Source organism: Somniosus microcephalus, chromosome 4 (genome assembly GCF_052327205.1).
Source record: "Somniosus microcephalus isolate GS21.2 chromosome 4, FLI_Smic_1.0, whole genome shotgun sequence".
Classification (NCBI taxonomy): domain Eukaryota; kingdom Metazoa; phylum Chordata; class Chondrichthyes; order Squaliformes; family Somniosidae; genus Somniosus; species Somniosus microcephalus.
The window spans coordinates 264,187,636-264,206,638 of NC_140990.1; positions in this window are offsets into that span (position 1 = coordinate 264,187,636).

Here is a 19,003-nt window from a genome sequence, read left to right on the forward strand (position 1 = left end):
TTGATGTATGAGGCCGAGTGCGTTCTTTTATATATGAAGGCCGAGACTGTTGTGTTCTTTTATATATGAAGGCCGAAACTGTTCTGTTCTTTTATATATGAAGGCCGAGACTGTTGTGTTTGTTTTTTATAAAGGCCGAGGATCATGGTCATTTTTGTTTAACTGCTTTTTGCTTTTCCTGAAGGTTGTGAGAGCCAGTTATGTCTCTGACTGTTTTTTGGGAGGTTACTCTGAATTAGTTTGTCATGCGGGAAGGGCAAAGAGTTTGCACAGTAAAACATTTTCTTTAATCGCACTGTCCATGTTTGCTTTTGGAAGTTTTTGTTGCCTTGACCGGCTGAGGGCTTGCGGAGCAGCTACATTCATCTTCTTTCATTGGCACAAGCCATTCCCTGAGAGGGGGCCTAGACCCGAGTTGCAATATGCCGCCGACGGACGGCCCTTGCACTTTGTGCCTCCCTCCCGTCTTGCTGCTCTTCCTCCTCCTCCTCCTCCTCCTCCTCCTCCTCCTCCTCTGGTGGTCTTCCAATGCCTGCTGGCAGTGGCTGAGTCCTGCGGATAGCCAGGTTGTGCAGCATGCAGCACACTACAACGAAATGGGAGACTCGCTCTGGCGAGTACTGTAGGGCTCCCCCGGAATGATCCAGACAGCGGAACCATTGCTTGAGCACACCGATTGTGTGCTCAATGATGTTCCTGGTTGCTTGATGGCTGTCATTGTATCGCTCTTCAGCAGGGGTGCTGGGCGCATGGAGCGGGGCCATCAGCCAGGTGCACAAAGGATAGCCTTTGTCCCCGAGAAGCCATCCTCGTGGGTGAGGCTGGGCTTTGAAAATGTCTGCCACAGAAGTCTGGTGCAGGATGAAGGCATCGTGGCTGCTGCCTGGAAAGCGGGCATTGACAGCTAGTATGAGCTGCCTGTGGTCACACACCAACTGCACATTGAGCGAATGGCAGCCCTTCCGGTTGCGGTAATCCTCGGCATTCTGTAGAGGTGCCTGCAAAGCCACATGCGTGCAGTCAATGGTGCCCTGCACCATGGGGAAGCCCGCTATTCCTCCAAATCCCATTGCACGCTCTTGCAACTTGTCCAGGGTCATGGGGAAGGAGATGAACTGATGTCTCCTTCTGAAAAGGGCATTGCTCACCTGGCGGATGCAGCAATGTACCGCAAACTGGGAGATGTTGGCAATGTCCCCAGTAGCGGATTGGAAGGAGCCGGTGGCACAGAAGTTGAGAGCCACTGTCACCTTCACTGCCACCAACAGAGACGTCCTGTTCCTCAGCTGTGGCTGCAGATCTCTGCGAAGCAGGTGGCAGATCTCCGTGACCACCTCCCTTCTGAATTGCAGCCTCCAAACACACTGCTCCTCAGACATGTTCAGATATGAGAAATGCTGGCGGTATACTCTGGGTGGGTAAGGCCTCCTGTGCCGATGCCTGTTGGCCCTTCTCCATCTGGCCATGACTGGCACTCTCTCACGGTGTCTCTGAGCCCTTTGAATGCAATGCAGTAAGCCAACGTTTCCACCCATTGCAGCCCCCATTATATGTTTCGATTCAAGGCTATGGCACTGAAAGTTAAATCCAAGTGCAAAGCTCTGGCCTGAAGCCACAAGTACCTGTGCGAGCGTTGAGTCAAACCAGAAAAAACTCTCCCTTTGTCTCTCTCCAAATATCCATCTCTCACAAAAAAGGAGTGGAACAAAATGGCTGCCACTTATACTGCAGGAGGAGTCCCCTTTAATTAGAGCCTCCCGCGCCCCGCAGCGACTGGGAACCGTTCCCCTCTACCAGTCGCTGGAGGCACCAGGCGCACATAAGGGCGTCGCCACTGAAGTTCCGGTTCGGGGCGCACCAAGGACGTTGCAATATGAAATGACATCAGGATCTGCGCGCGCAGCTGAGTGGGTGCTACGGTTTTGCGCCGCCGCTAAATCTTAAGTGAAGTTCGCGAGAGGCGCAGATCGCGCCGCGCCCGGGCGCTAGCCGCTTAGCGCCCCACTTCTCCTCCTCCTAAGGCGCTAGCGGCTGGCGCTAACAACTGAATTTCTAGGCCTATGTGTTAACACTGGGAAATTACTGCATGTTAACACTGGGGTATTACTGCGTGTTAACACTTGGGTATTACTGCCTGTTAACACTGGGGTAATACTGCATGATAACACTGGGGTATTTCTGCCTGTTAACACTGAGGTATTACTGCCTGTTAACACTGGGGCATTACTGCTTGTTAATACTGGGCGATTACTGCCTCTTAACACTGGGGTATTACTGTCTGTTAACACTGGGTATTACTGCTGTTAACACTGGGGGTTAATGCATGTTAACACTGGGAAATTACTATGTGTTAACGCTGGGAAATTACTGCATGTTAACACTGGGGTATTACTGCATGTTAACACTGGGGTATTAATGCCTGTTAACACTGGGGTATTACTGCACCTTAACACTGGTCGATTACTGCCTGTAAACACTGGGTTATTACTCATGCATTAACACTGGGGTATTACTGCAAGTTATCACTGGGCGATTACTGCATGTTAACACTGGGGTATTACTGCCTGTTAACACTGGGGTATTACTGCATGTTAACACTGGGGTATTACTGCCTGTGAACACAATGGTATTACTGCCTGTTAACACTGGGGTATTAATGCATGTTAACACTGGGGCAATACTGCTTGTTAACACTGGGTGATTACTGCCTCTTAACACTGGGATATTACTGTCTGTTAACACTGGGTATTACTGCTGTTAACACTGGGGGTTACTGCATGTTAACACTGGGAAATTACGGTGCATTAAAACTGGGAAATTACTGCACGTTAACACTGGGGTATTACTGCATGTTAACACTGAGGTATTAATGCCTGTTAACACTGGGGTATTACTGCCTGTTAATACTGGGGTATTACTGCCTGTTAACACTGGGGCAATACTGCTTGTTAACACTGGGTGATTACTGCCTCTTAACACTGGGATATTACTGTCTGTTAACACTGGGTATTACTGCTGTTAACACTGGGGGTTACTGCATGTTAACACTGGGAAATTACGATGCATTAGCACTGGGAAATTACTGCATGTTAACACTGGGGTATTACTGCATGTTAACACTGGGGTATTACTGCATGTTAACACTGGGGTATTAATGCCTGTAAATACTGGGGTATTACTGATGCATTAATACTGGGGTATTACTGCAAGTTATCACTGGGGGATTACTGCATGTTAACACTGGGGTATTACTGCCTGTTAACACTGGGGGATTACTGCGTGTTAACACTGGGGTATTACTGCCTGTGAACACACTGGTATTACTGTCTATTAACACTGGGGTATTACTCCCTGTTAACACTGGGGTATTACTGCCTGTTAAGACAGGGATTACTTTGAGTTTACACTGGGGTATTATTCGATGTTTACACTGGGGGATTACTGTGTGTTAACACCGGGGAATTACTGCCTGTTAACACTGGGGTAATACAGCCTGTTAACACTGGGGTATTACTGCCTGTTAACACTGGTGTATTACTGCCTGTTAACACCTGGGTATTACTGCCTCTTAACACCGGGGTGTTACTGCCTCTTAACACTGCATTATTGCTGCCTGTTAACACTGGGGTATTACTGCCTGTTAACACTTGGGTAGTACTGCCTGTAACACTGGGGTATTAGTGCCTGTTAACATTAGGGTGTCACTGCGTGTTAACACTGGTGGATTACTGCCTGTGAACAATGTGGTATTACTACATGTTAACCCTGGCGGATTACTGCCCATTAACACTGGGGTATTACTGCATGTTAAGAGTGGGCCATTACTGCTTGTGAACACTGGGGTATTACTGCATTTTAACACTAAGGGATTACTCCCTGTTAACACTGGGGTATTAATCCCTGTAAACACTGGGGGATTACTTCGTGTTAACACTGGGTTATTACTGCCTGTTAACACTGGGGTATTACTGCCACTTAACACTGGGGTATTACTGCCTATTAACACTTGAGGATTACTGCCTGTTAACACTGTGGTATTCCTGCCTCTTAACACTGGGGTATTACTGCCTCTTAACACTGCGTTATTACTGCCTGTTAACACTGGAGTATCACTGCCTGTTAACACTTGGGTATTACTGCCAGTAACACTGGGGTATTACTGCATGTTAACACTGTGGGATTACTTCGTGTTAACACTGGGGTATTACTGCTATTAACACTGGGGTGTCACTGTGTGTTAAAACTGGGGGATTACAGACTGTGAACACTGGGGTATTACTGCATGTTAACACTGAGGGATTACTTCGTGTTAACACTGGGGTACAATTGCCTGTTAAGATTGGGCTATTACTGCATGTCAACACTGGGGTATTACTGTGTGTTTACACTGGCAGATTACTGCCTGTGAACACTGGGATATTACTGCATAGAAACATAGAAACATAGAAGATAGGAGCAGGAGTAGGCCATTCGGCCCTTCGAGCCTGCCCCGCCATTCAATGAGATCATGGCTGATCATCCAAATTCAGTACCCTGTCCCTGCCTTCTCCCCATATCCCTTGATCCCTTTAGCCTTAAGAAATATATTCAACTCTTTCTTGAATATATTTAATGAACTGGCCTCCACTGCCCTCTGTGGCAGAGAATTCCACAGGTTCACTACTCTCTGGGTGAAGAAATTCCTCCTCATTTCAGTCCTAAATGGCTTACCCCTTATCCTTAGACTATGACCCCTGGTTCTGGACTCCCCGGCCATCAAAAACATCCTTCCTGCATTTAGTCTGTCCAGGCCTGACAGAATTTTATAGGTTTCGATGAGATCCCCTCTCAATATTCTAAACTTCAGTGAGTATAAGCCCAATCGACTCAATCTCTCCTCATACATCATTCCTGCCATCCCAGGTATCAGCCTGGTGAATCTTCGCTGCACTCCTTCCATGGCAAGAACGTCCTTCCTCAGGTAAGGCGACCAAAACTGCACACAATACTCAAGGTGTGGTCTCACCAAGGCTCTGCACAACTGTAGCAAGACATCCTTGTTCCTGTACTCGAACCCTCTTGCTACGAAGGCCAACATACCATTTGCCTTCTTAACCGCCTGTGCACCTGCATGCTTACCTTCAGCGACTTGTGCACAAGAACACCCAGGTGTCTTTGCACTTCCCCTTCTCCCAATCTATTGCCATTCAAATAATAATCTGCCTTCCTGTTTTTGCCACCAAAGTGGATAACCTCACATTTATCCACATTATAGTGCATTTGCCATGTTTCTGCCCAATCACCCAACCTGTCCAAATCGTACTGGAGTTTCACGACATCCTCCTCACAGCTTACCCTCCCACCCAGCTTTGTGTCATCTGCAAATTTGGAGATATGACATCCAATTCCCTCGTCACTGGGGGATTATTGCATGTTAACACTGGCGGATTACCGCCTGTGAACACTGCGGTATTACTGCATGTTAACACTGTGGGATTACTTTGTGTTAACACTGGGGTATTACTGCTATTAAGACTGGGGTGTCACTGTGTGTTAACACTGGGGATTACTGACTGTGAACACTGGGGTATTACTACATGTTAACACTGAGGGATTACTTCGTGTTAACACTGGGGTAAAATTGCCTGTTAAGATTGGGCTATTACTGCATGTCAACACTGGGGTATTACTGCGTGTTTACACTGGCAGATTACTTCCTGTGAACACTGGGATAGTACTGCATGTTAACACTGGGGGATTATTGCATGTTAACACTGGGGGATTACTGCCTGTTAACACTGGGGGATTACTGCGTGTTAAAACTGGGTTATTACTGCCTGTTAAGACTGGGGTATTACTGCATGTTAACATGGGGCCATTATTGCATGTTAACCCTGGGGTATTACAGTGTGTTAACACCGGTGGAATACTGTCTGTGATCACTGGGGTATTACTGCCTGTGGACACTGGGATATTACTGCCTGTTAACCCTGGGGTATTACTGCATGTTAACAGTGGGCCATTACTGCATGTTAACACTGGGGTATTACTGTGTGTTAACACTGGGCTATTACTGCATGCTAACACTGGGGGATTACTGCCTGTTAACACTGGCAGTTACTACGTGTTAACACTGGGGTATTACTGCCTGTTAACACTGGGATATTACTGCCTGTTAACACTGGGATATTACTGCCTGTGAACACTGGTGTATTACTGCTGTTAACACTGGTTGATTAGTGCATGTTAATACTGGGGCATTACTGCATGTTAACACTGGGCTATTACTGCATGTTAACACTGGGGGATTACTGCCTGTTAACACTGGTGGATTACTACGTGTTAACACTGTGGTATTACTGCATGTTAACATTGGGGGTTTACTTCGTGTTAACGCTGAGGTATTACTGCTATTAACACTGGGGTGTCACTGTGTTTTAACACTGGGGAATTACTGCCTGTGAACACTGGGGGTTTACTTCGTGTTAACACTGAGGTATTACTGTTATTAACACTGGGGGATTACTGCATCTTAACACTAAGGGATTACTTCGTGTTAACACTGGGGTATTAATCCCAGTAAACACTGGGGGATTACTTTGTGTTAACACTGGGTTATTACTGCCTATTAACACTAGGGTATTACTGCCTCTTAACACTGGGGTATTACTGCCTATTAACACTTGAGGATTACCGCCTGTTAACACTGTGGTATTACTGCCTGTTAAAACTGGGGGTTTACTGCCTGTTAAAACAGGGGGATTACTGCCTGTTAACACTGGGGTATTACTGCCTGTTAACACTGGGGTATTACTGCCTGGTAACACTGCGGAATTACTGCATCTTGTCACTGCATCTTAACACTAAGGGATTACTTTGTGTTAACACTGAGGTATTAATCCCAGTAAACACTGGGGGATTACTTTGTGTTAACACTGGGTTATTACTGCCTATTAACACTAGGGTATTACTGCCTCTTAACACTGGGGTATTACTGCCTATTAACACTTGAGGATTACTGTTGTGTATGTACCTTTAAGAGAATAACTGGTCTCAGACTGCAGTACCGGCAGTGACCACCCCTGTACAAAAGGCGCTAGAGAGCCTCTGTTTTTAGTTTCGTTATGGACTTCCACCAGTAAAGATCTGTTTGTTTTCTCTCCTGCTAGTCCGTGTCTCAATCATTCACGGACTTAACACTGGCAACGAGGAAGAAACGAACTTACCTGCAACTCAGCAGCAGCTCCGACGACGTTGTTGAAGGTCGGAGCCAGAAGAAAAAAAAAATAGAGTACATTGAAACTCGAGAAATGGGCGTCGACCGTCAATCATCGATTTAAAAACTTGCAGGAGCGACTTTCCAGAGCCAGGCTGGGTTCCTCGGTCTGTGGTTTCCCAGCTAATCGGGCTGGTGGCAGGTAGTGCTCTGATCCTTCCTGGGCTGCGGCGGGCTGAAGCTCGATCGGGTGGCTTTTCAACGGGGCCAGGCAGCGAGTCAGGAAGCAAAGAGAGAGAGAGAGGGTGGAGCACACAGGGCGCGGCCGGTGTTTCAAAGCCGGGCAGCGTTTGGACCTAAGAAGAGGGAGGGAAGTGTCCCAGAGGGTCCGCTCCATGACGGGAAAATAATAAAAGAAAAAGAATACGCGCAAGAAACCGTGGAAAGCAGCGCTAACAACAGCGGGGAAGAAGGCAAAGCGCGGGAGGTGCCATTTTGTTAAATCGGGGAAGAAGGCAAAGCGCGGGAGGTGCCATTTTAGATTTGCAAGATGCCGAAGACTGGCTGTATCACTGCTTTTGATAATACATTAGAGGACTGGACCACATATGTGGAAAGAGTCGAGGTATATTTCGAGGCAAACGATATAGCGGAGGGGAAACAGGCATCGATATTGCTAAACTTAATGGGCGCTAGAACGTACGGCCTATTGCGGGACCTGATTACTCCAGCCAAACCGAAGGCGAAGAGTTTTAACGAAATTGTTGCTGTCCTCCAGGAACACTTAAACCCTGCACCGCTGTTGATAGCAGAAAGATTTAAATTCCACAGGAGAACTCAGCACAAAGATGAGAGCAATGCTGAGTATCTTACGGAACTACGCAAGCTATCAAAGCACTGCCAGTTCGGAGCAGGACTGGCAGATACCCTACGGGACAAATTTGTCTGTGGACTCCTGAGTGAAGGAACACAGAAGAAGTTACTCTCAGAGAAAGAGCTGACGCTAGATAAGGCTTTCAGCGTGGCAGTATCGTATGAAGCAGCAGCCAAGGGAGCTGCAGAAATTCAACAAAAACCAAGGAATACAGCACCCACGAAATGACACGGGGATTTGCAAAATGTTATCGCTGCGGCAGAACTAACCATGACCAGAAGGACTGCTGGTCCAAAGACAAAATATGCAGACAATGCGGGAAGATTGGACACATTGCACGAGTTTGTAGGTCTGGGAAGAAGACCTGCGACAACAAAAAAGCTACTAAGGAACCATACAAGAAAGTACAAAAGATGACGGACAGTAGTTCCGAAGACCAGATGAGCGATAGTGAATCCGGAAACAGGAGACTAAGCTGTCTCAAACTTCACAATGTAATCGTAAAAGAGGATCGCCGAACCATTTGGGTCACCCTCACGATAGCAGGGTCCCAAGTTAAAATGGAATTGGATACAGGATCAGCGCTAACCGTCATGAATCGACGAGACTACGAGCGGCTATTTTCACACATACACTTGAGAGAGGCATCCATCGTCTTGACGACGTATACGGGGCAAAAAGTATACCCCAGAGGAAAAATAAGGGTGCCTGTCGAATACAATGGCAAGAAAATACGGAAATTGTATCTCTACATACTGCCAAATGGTGGCCCACCGTTATTGGGACGGGAATGGATCAGGGAGATAAACTTAGATTAGCATTCCATTCATGCAATGACGGTGGACGGTAAAAAAGATGACAACGTCACTCCTGGACGATTGTCAACAATCTTAGCTAACGCCAAAGAGGTATTTCAACAAGAACTGGGCACGCTTAAAGGCGTAACCGTCTCGTTAAAAATAGAAGAGAATGCAGTTCCCAAGTTTTTCAAAGCGAGACCGGTACCATATGCAATTCGCCCAGCTGTCGAGGCAGAGCTGGAGAATCTGGAGAAGGCGGGCATGTTGTCTAAGGTCGACTGGAGCGAGTGGGCGACACCCATCGTTCCTGTCATGAAGAAAACGTTAAGCAATAAGTCCGGAGAGCCAAGGAAGATTCGCACCTGTAGGGATTTCAAGGTGACGGTGAACCCTGTCCTTCACACAGTACAATATCCTCTTCCAAGGATAGAAGACACCTTCGCCTCACTGTCTGGAGGGAAGCGTTTTACAAAAATTGACCTAGCACAAGCATATTTGCAGATGGAGGTTGAAGAGTCCTCTAGGAAGTATCTCACGATAAACACTCACAAAGATCTTTACCAGTATCATCGATTGGTATTCGGAGTAGCATCGGCTCCGGCGATATGGCAAAGAGTGATGGAACAAGTCCTGCAAGGGATTCCGGGGACTCAGTGTTACTTGGACGACATCCTTGTGACAGGTGAAGATGACAGTGAACACCTTAACAACCTAGAACAGGTGCTCACTCGACTACGGGAACATGGGCTGCGAGCCAACCGCCCCAAGTGCGAATTTTTTAAGAAACAGATATCGTATTGTGGCCACGTGATTGATGAAGAGGGGTTACATAAGTCCCCTGACAAAATTGAAGCGGTTATTAAGGCCCCAGCACCTGAAAATGTGTCGCAACTGAGGTCATTCCTCGGGTTGGTGAATTACTATCATAAGTTTTTGCCGAATTTGTCGACAATTCTGCACCCACTGAACGCCCTGCTACGAACGGGGGTAGCATGGAAATGGAGCGAGGATTGTAAATGTGCTTTTCAGAAGAGTAAGGACTTAATCACTTCGAAGGAAGTATTAGCTCACTACAACCCAGCACTGCCAATCAGGCTGGCGTGTGATGCATCTCCCTACGGCATTGGGGCGGTACTGTCACATAAATTCCTTGATGGTTTGGAGAGGCCGATAGCTTTTGCATCACGCTCGTTAACTTCTGCCGAGCGTAACTACGCCCAGATTGACAGAGAGGCCCTCAGCCTAGTGTGGGGGGTGAAGAAGTTCAATCACTATCTGCACGGTCAAAAATTTACTCTACTAACCGATCATCAACCTCTTGTCTCCATTTTCAACCCTCAGAAGGGCGTACCGATAATGACAGCACAACGCCTGCAGAGATGGTCCCTTTTCCTAGGGGCACACCAATATGACATCGAGTACAAAGGAACTAAACAGCATGGAAATGCTGATGGATTGTCACGTCTACCGTTGCCGACGGTGGAAGAAGAAGACCTTGCAGTGGATCCAATGGAGTTATTCCACTCGACCATAGTCGAATGTCTCCCTGTGACGAATGCAAACATAGAAAAGGAAACACGGAATGACCCGACACTATCACGGGTCTATGATTTAACGGTGAAGGGATGGCCAGCACATGGCGAACCACTGCTGCCAGCATTCTCGCCGAGAAGAGAACAGCTGTCAGTGTGCAGAGGAACCTTGATGTGTGGATCCAGAGTAGTAATTCCACCTAAGTTGACGGATAGAGTGCTCAATGAGCTTCATGAGGGTCATCTGGGTGGGGTAAAAATGAATAGCTTAGCCAGAGCGTTTGTGTGTTGGCCGGGAATCGATAGAGAAATCGAAGAGATGACTAAAAGCTGTGCAGGATGCCAGAAGGTCCAAAACGCCCCACCACAAGCTCCTCTGCATCCATGGGAGTGGCCCTCATCTCCATGGCAAAGGGTGCACATTGATTTTGCTGGTCCCTTCATGGACTCGATGTTTTTAATTGCGGTGGATGCACATTCAAAGTGGCCAGAGGTAATAAAAATGTCCTCAACCACCACGGAAAAACTATCGCAGTTTTACGAACAATATTCGCCAGGAATGGGCTGCCTGAACAGATTTGCTCTGACAATGGACCACAGTTTGTGTCTGAAGAGTTCCGGAGGTTCTTAAAGAACAATGGTGTTAAGCATTACACATCTGCCCCATATCATCCAGCCACTAATGGATTGGCCGAGAGGTTTGTCCAAACATTCAAGAAGGCTATCAAGGCAATGTATAATGAAGATATACCCCTACAACACAAGGTGGACAACTTCTTGTTTGCCTACCAGAATGCGACACATGCGGTTACCAACCAAACTCCAGCCATGATGTTCTTCAATCGAAGACTACGATGCCGCTTGGATTTGGTTAAGCCAAACGTCCGAAGAGATGTGGAGAACAGGCAGTTTCAGAATATGAATGAAAGGCCGACCAGGAGTTTTAAGATAGGTCAACCAGTTTTGGCCCGGGACTACCGCACTGAGAAATGGCAGCCAGGAACGATTTGTACACGACAAGGACCTCTCATGTATACCGTGGACGTTGGGGAGAGCATTGTAAGACGCCATGATGACCAGATTTTAGAGTCACTGGAAAACGTCAACTCCACACCACGATCTGATACACCTGGTAATGAAATCGACGTTCCAATTGCAGCTACCGCAGAACTGGTAATATTGGAAGCAGATGAACCAAACTACGACATTGATTCTGACTCAACATTGCCAGAAGAACCTGTTACCCCAAAGAGGCGTTATCCAGACAGAATCAGGAAGCCTCCTCAAAGACTGAACTTATAATTGCTTAAACTTAACCACTGTATCTAGTAACAGTAATTGTGATTGTAATTCGTTATCATTTAGTTGTTAAATGAATGTTATGTGCTATTTATCTAAAAGGGGAGGAATTGTTGTGTATGTACCTTTAAGAGAATAACTGGTCTCAGACTGCAGTACCGGCAGTGACCACCCCTGTATAAAAGGCGCTAGAGAGCCTCTGTTTTTAGTTTCGTTATGGACTTCCACCAGTAAAGATCTGTTTGTTTTCTCTCCTGCTAGTCCGTGTCTCAATCATTCATGGACTTAACAATTACTGCCTGTTAACACTGTGGTATTACTGCCTGTTAAAACTGGGGGTTTACTGCCTGTTAAAACAGGGGGATTACTGCCTGTTAACACTGGGGTATTACTGCCTGGTAACACTGGGGAATTACTGCATCTGTCACTGGGGAATTACTGCATTTTAACATGGGGGATAACTGCATGATAACACTTGGGGATTACTGCATGTTAACACTGGGGAATTACAGCTTCTTAAAACTGGGGTTACTGCATGTTAACACTGGGGAATTACTGGATGCTTACACTGGGGTATTACTGCATGTTAACACTGGGGTATTATTGCCTGTCAAAACTGGGTTTTACTGCTGTTAACACTGGGGGATTGCTGCCTGTTAACACTGGGGTATTAGTGCGTGTTAACACTGGGGTATTATTGTCTGTTAACACTGGGGGATTACTGCATGTTAACACTGGGGTATTACTGCCTGTGAACACAGGGGTATTGCTGCCTGTTAACACTGGGGTATTATTGCATGTTAACACTGGGGGAATTACAGCATATTAACACTGGGGGATTACTGCGTGTTAACACTGGGGGATTACTGCTTGTTAACAATGGAGTATTACTGCCCATTAAGGCTGGGGTGTTACAGCATGTTAACACTGGGCCATTACTGCAAGTTAACACTGGGTTATTACTGTGTGTTAACACTGGGGTATTAATGCCTGTTAAAACTGGGGAATTACTGCCTGGTAACACTGGGGTATTACTGCCTGTTAACACTGGGGTATTACTGCCTGATAACACTGGGGTATTACTGCCTGTTAACACTGGGGTATTACTGCATGCTATCACGGAGCCATTATTGCATATTAACACTGGGGTATTACTGCATGTTAACACTGGCGGATTACTGCCTGTGAACACTGGGGTGTCACTGTGTGTTAACACTGGGGGATTACTGCCGGTGAACACTGGGGGATTACTGCCTGTTAACACTAGGGGATTACTGCATTTTAACACTGGGGAATTACTGCATCTTAACACTGGGATATTACTGCATGTTAACACTGGGGGATTATTGCATGTTAATACTGAGGGATTGCTGCCTGTTAACAATGGGGGATTACTGCCTGTGAACACTGGGGTATTACTGCCTGTTAACACTGGGGTATTACTGCATGTAAACAGTGGGCCATTACTGCTGATAACACTGGGTGATTAGTGCCTGTTAATACTTGGGTATTAATGTGTGTTAAAACTGGGCTATTACTGCATGTTAACACTGGGGGATTACTGCCTGTTAACACTGGGGGATTACTACTTTTTAACACTGGGGTATTAGAGCATGTTAACACTGGGGGATTACTGCCTGTTAACACTGGGATATTGCTGCCTGTTAACACTGGGGTATTATTGCCTGTTAACATTAGGGTGCCACTGTGTGTTAACACTGGCGGATTACAGCCTTTGAACACTGTGGTATTACTGCATGTTAACACTGGGGGATTACTGCCTGTGAACACTGGGGTATTACTGCATCTTAACACTAAGGGATTACTTCGTGTTAACACTGGGGTATTAATCCGTGTAAACACTGGGGATTTAATTCATGTTAACACTGGGTTATTACTGCCTGTTAACACTGGGGTATTACTGCCTCTTAACACTGGGGTATTACTGCCTATTAATACATGATGATTGCTGCCTGTGAACACTGTGGTATTACTGCCTGTGAACACTGGGGTATTTGTGCGTGTAAACACTGGGCTATTACTGTCTGTTAAAACTGGGGGATTACTGCATGTTAAGACTGTGGTATTACTGCATGTTAACACTGGGCCATTCTGCATGTTAAAACTGGGGTATTACTGCCTGTGTACACTGTGGTATTACTGCATGTTAACACTGGGGGATTACTTTGTGTTAACACTGGGGTATTACTGCCTGTTTACACTGGGGTAATATGCCTGTTACACTGGGGTAGCACTGCCTCTTAACACTGGGGGATTACTTTGTGTTAACACTGGGGTAAACATAGAAACATAGAAGATAGGAGCATGAGTAGGGTATTTGAGCCCTCGAGCCAGCTCTGCCATTCAATGAGATCATGGCTGATCATCCAAACTCAGTACCCTGTTCCTGCCTTCTCTCCATATCCCTTGATCCCTTTAGCTTTAAGAAATATATCTAACTCCTTCTTGAATATATTTAAAATGAATTGGCCTCCACTGCCTTCTTTGGTAGAGAATTCCACAGGTTCACCACTCTCTGGGTGAAGAAATTCCTCCTTAACTCTGTCCTAAATGGCTTACCCCTTATCCTTAGACTGTGACCCCTGGTTCTGGATACCCCGACCATCGGGAACATCCTTCCAGCATCTAGTCTGCCGAGCCCTGTTAGAATTTTATAAGTTAGAATGAGATCCCCTCTCATTCTTCTAAACTCCAGCGACTACAAGCCCAATTGACCCAATCTCTCCTCATACGTCATTCCTGCCATCCTAGGTATCAGCCTGGTGAACCTTCGCTGCACTCCTTCCATGTCAAGAACATCCTTCCTCAGATAAGGCGACCAAAACTGCACACAATACTCAAGATGTGGTCTCACCAAGGCCCTGTACAACTGCAGCAAGACATCCTTGTTCCTGTACTCAAACCCTCTCGCTCCAAAGGCCAACATATCATTTGCCTTCGTAACCACCTGCTGCACCTGCATGCTTACCTTCAGTGACTGGTGCACAAGGACGCCCAGGTCTCATTGCACTTCCCCTTCTCCCAATATATTGCCATTCAGATAATAATCTGCCTTACTGTTTTTGACACCAAAGTGGATAACCTCACATTTATCCACATTATACTGCATCAGCCATGCTTCTGCCCAATCACCCAACCTGTCCAAATCATACTGGAGTTTCTCAGCATCCTCCTCACAGCACACACGCCCACCCAGCTTTGTGTCGTCTGCAAACTTGGAGATATTACATCTAGTTCCCTCGTCCAGATCATTAATATATATTGTGAATAGCTGGGGTCCAAGGACCGATCCCTGTGGTACCCCACTAGTCACTGCCTACCTCTCGGAAAAAGAGATGTTTATTCCAACTTTCTGCTTTCTGTCTGCCAACCAGTTCTCTATCCAAGTCAATACCTTGCCCCCAATCCCATGTGCCTTAACTTTACATGCTAATCTCTTATGCGGGACCTTATCGAAAGCCTTTTGAAAGTCCAAATACACCACATCCACTGGTTCTCCCTCATCTATTTTACCAGTTACATCCTCAAAAAATTCCAGTAGATTAGTCAAGCACGATTTACCTTTTGTAAATCCATGTTGACTTTGTTCGATCCGGTCACTGTTTTCCAAGTGCTCTGCTATTACATCTTTTATAATGGACTCTAGCATTTTCCCTACTACCGGTGTCAGGCTTACCAGTCTGTAATTCCGCGTTTTCTCTCTACCACCTTTTTTGAATAGTGGGGTAACATTTGCTACACGCCAATCCATGGGTACTGTTCCAGGGTCTATCGAATTGTGGAAGATGACCAGCAATGCATCTAATATTTCTAGGGCCACTTCCTTATGTACCCTAGGATGTAGATTATCAGGCCATGGGGATTTATCGGCCTTCAATCCCGTCAATTTCCCGAACACCATTTCCCTACAAATACTGATTTCTATCAGTTCCTCCCTTTCATTAGACCCTATGTTCCCCGACATCTCTGGGAGGTTATTTGTGTCCTCCTTTGTGAAGACAGAACCAAAGTATGTATTTAATTGGTCTGCCATTTCTTTGTTCCCCATGATAAATTCCCCTGATTCTGACTACAAGGGACCTACGCTTGACTTCACCAATCTTTTTCTCTTCATATATCTATAAAAGCTTTTACAGTCAGTTTTTATGTTCCCTGAAAGCTCACTCTCATATTCTATTTTTCCTTTCTTAATTAATCCCTTTGTCCTCCTTTGTTGAATCCTAAACTGCTCCCAATCCTCTGGATTACTGCTTTTTCTGGCCAATTTATATGTTCTCTCCTTGGATCTTATGCTATCCCTAATTTCCCTTGTTAGCCACGGTTGAGTCACCTTTTTTGTTTTATTTTTATGCCAAACTGGGATGAACAAATTTTGTAGGTCAGCCATGCGATCTTTGAATGTTTGCCATTGCCTATCCACCGTCAACCCTTTGAGTGACATTCCCCAATCAATCATACCCAACTCGCGCCTCATACCATCGTAGTTTCCTTTATTTAAATTCAGGGCCCTAGTCTCTGAGTCAACTACTTCGATCATATTATGATTGCTCTGACCCACGGGGCCTCGCACAACAAGATTGCTAATTAATCCTTTCTCATTACATAATACCCAGTCTAAGATGGCCTGATCTCTAGTTGGTTCCTCGACATATTGGTCCAGGAAACCATCCCGTATACACTCCAGGAATTCCTCCTCCACAGTATTGTTACTAATTTGGTTAGCCCAATCTATATGTAGATTAAAGTCACCCATGATAACTGCTGTGCCCTTATTGCATGCTTCTCTAATTTACCTTTTAATGCTATCCACAACCTCTGCATTACTGTTTGGAGGTCTATATACCACTCCCCCTAACGTTTTCTGCCCCTTGGTATTTCTCATTTTTACCCATATAGATTCCACATCATCAGAGCTAATATCCTTCCTTACAATTGTGTTAATCCCCTCTTTAACCAGCAATGCTACCCCACCTCTTTTTCCTTTTTGCCTATCTTTCCTGAATATTGAATACCCCTGGATGTCGAGTTCCCAGCCTTGGCCACCCTGGAGCCATGTTTCCGTAATCCCAATCATATCATATGCGTTTACCTCTATTTGTGCAGCTAATTCATCCACCTTATTACGAATGCTCCTCGCATTAAGACACAAAGGCCTAGAAATTCAGTATCGCCACGTTTGGGGCGCTATAGTCGAGCGTACGCTAAATTTAGTGCCCGGCGCAAATTATCGCCACCTTCAGCAAAATTGACTTGCTTCGCCCCAAGAGGTTCTTGGTGCGCTAAAGCAGGCGCTGCACGACTATCCTAAGGTGCTAAGCCGGAGAGGCGAGGCGCTACCACAGAGGGCGGGTGCAGCGCAGGTGCGGCCAGTTAGCGATTACAGGCAGACACGCTGGCGCCGGTCACCTCTTACAGGGGGAGGGTCGATTTGGCTTGCAGCCACGCCCTGCACATTGGAGCCCTGATTCTCGGCCTGGACAGACCTGCTGCGACATTGCAACGCCTAGGGCCGTGGAGAGGGCCAGGGAGCGAGCGCAGCGGTTCAGTGAGGGGGCTTTGAAGGTTCTGGTTCGCACAGTGGCGCGCAGGCGATCTATCCTGTTTCCGGACAGTGGCAGGAGGCCGCTGCCCAACGAATATCGAAAAGCTTGAAGGGAGGTGGCACACAGAGTGACCTCCAGCAGCATGGTACCTAGGACACCTGTGCAATGCAGGAAGAAGTTCAACGACCTCACTCGGGTTGTCAGGGTGAGTACGCTTTCCAGTATCCTCTTCATCCCTGCATGTGCACCTCACTTTATGGCCAAAGGGTCCTGAAAGCCCCAATGCCCGGCCCTCAGCCAACACCTACGGGCCTTTCATGAAACTCACATGCACATTCACCACTTTACACACAGTAAGGGTTATTCGACCATGGGAGGCAGTGCATCCAAGAGCAGGGCTTCACACTGTAAGGGCTATTCCACCATGGGAGGCAGTGCAGCCAAGATCAGGGCTTCACACTGTAAGTGCTATTCTACCATGGGAGGCAGTGCAGCCAAGATCAGGGCTTCACACTGTAAGGGCTATTCCACCATGGGAGGCAGTGCAGCCAAGATCAGGGCTTCACACTGTCCTGAGAGCCCATCCTTTCTCTTGCAGGGCAAGCTGGCGCACAATAGGAGGCAGCAGCAATGGACCGTGGGGGGCCGTCCTGAACTTAAAGACCTCAGCAATCTGGAGCAGTGAGTGGAACGGATTATGGCAGGCCGGGTGATTTGCCCCGTCGCCACTGGAGATGCCGACCCTGTTCTGGACAGCAATGGTAAGGTCATCACCTTTTTGACCTCTCTCCTTCCACTTGTGCCTCACACCAGCATCCTTTGCCACTATCGAACCAATACAGTGCATTGCAGCACTCATGCCTCCCTCGCTGCCACCCTGTCCTCACGCTAAAGCAACTCTTGTACCTCCCTGCTTTCAGATGCTGATTCGCCAGGTGAGGAGGCGGGCCCTCAAGCTGCCAGTGTGAGTGATTCTGAAGGCGAGGAGGAGGAAGGGGAAGCTGGACCATCAGTGCCACCCTCAGCCGAGGCAGCCCATGGCCATAATGGGGACATGTCTTCCCTGGAGGGGAGCAGGGGGGATGGGTCTGAGGAGGGTGAAGCTCCGGGGCCCAGCGGGCTGCAGCAACGTAGGGGTGGGGGGTAGGGAAGCTCAGCGGCCTTCTCCCCAGAGGGAGAGTCTGGCCTCCAGTCCTGATACAGTGAGCGCAGAGGAGGTGCGGCTCCTCGCTGAAATGGGCGCCCAGGCGGAGCACAGGCACACTGAGCTCATGGCTGCAGTGTCAAGGGTGCCTGACTCCATAGAGTCACTGGCAAGGAGTGTACAGGAATTCGGGGCAGCACAGGCAAGGAGTCTGCAGGACCTCGGTGCAGCACAGGCAAGGAGTCTGCAGGACCTCGGTGCAGCACAGGCAAGGAGTCTGTAGGACTTCGGTGCAGCACTGGCAAGGAGTCTGCAGGACTGCAGTGCAGCACAGGCGGCTTCCACGCAAGTGCTTAGTCGTGCCATGCAGTCAGTGGCTGGTCTGATGCAGACACAGATTAGGGCCACACGAGCACTGACTGCTGCCACCCTCGCTGGATTGGGCAGGATTCGCTGAGGCCCTCGCCGCGCCGCAGCAGGCCAGCAGTCTGTGCTTCAGCAGATTGCTCCGTATGCTTCAGTGCTGCCTCGTGCGGGTGCCAGTGTGTCGTCCGACCAGGGAGTGCCAGTGCTCTGTCAGGATGGCAGCATTCCT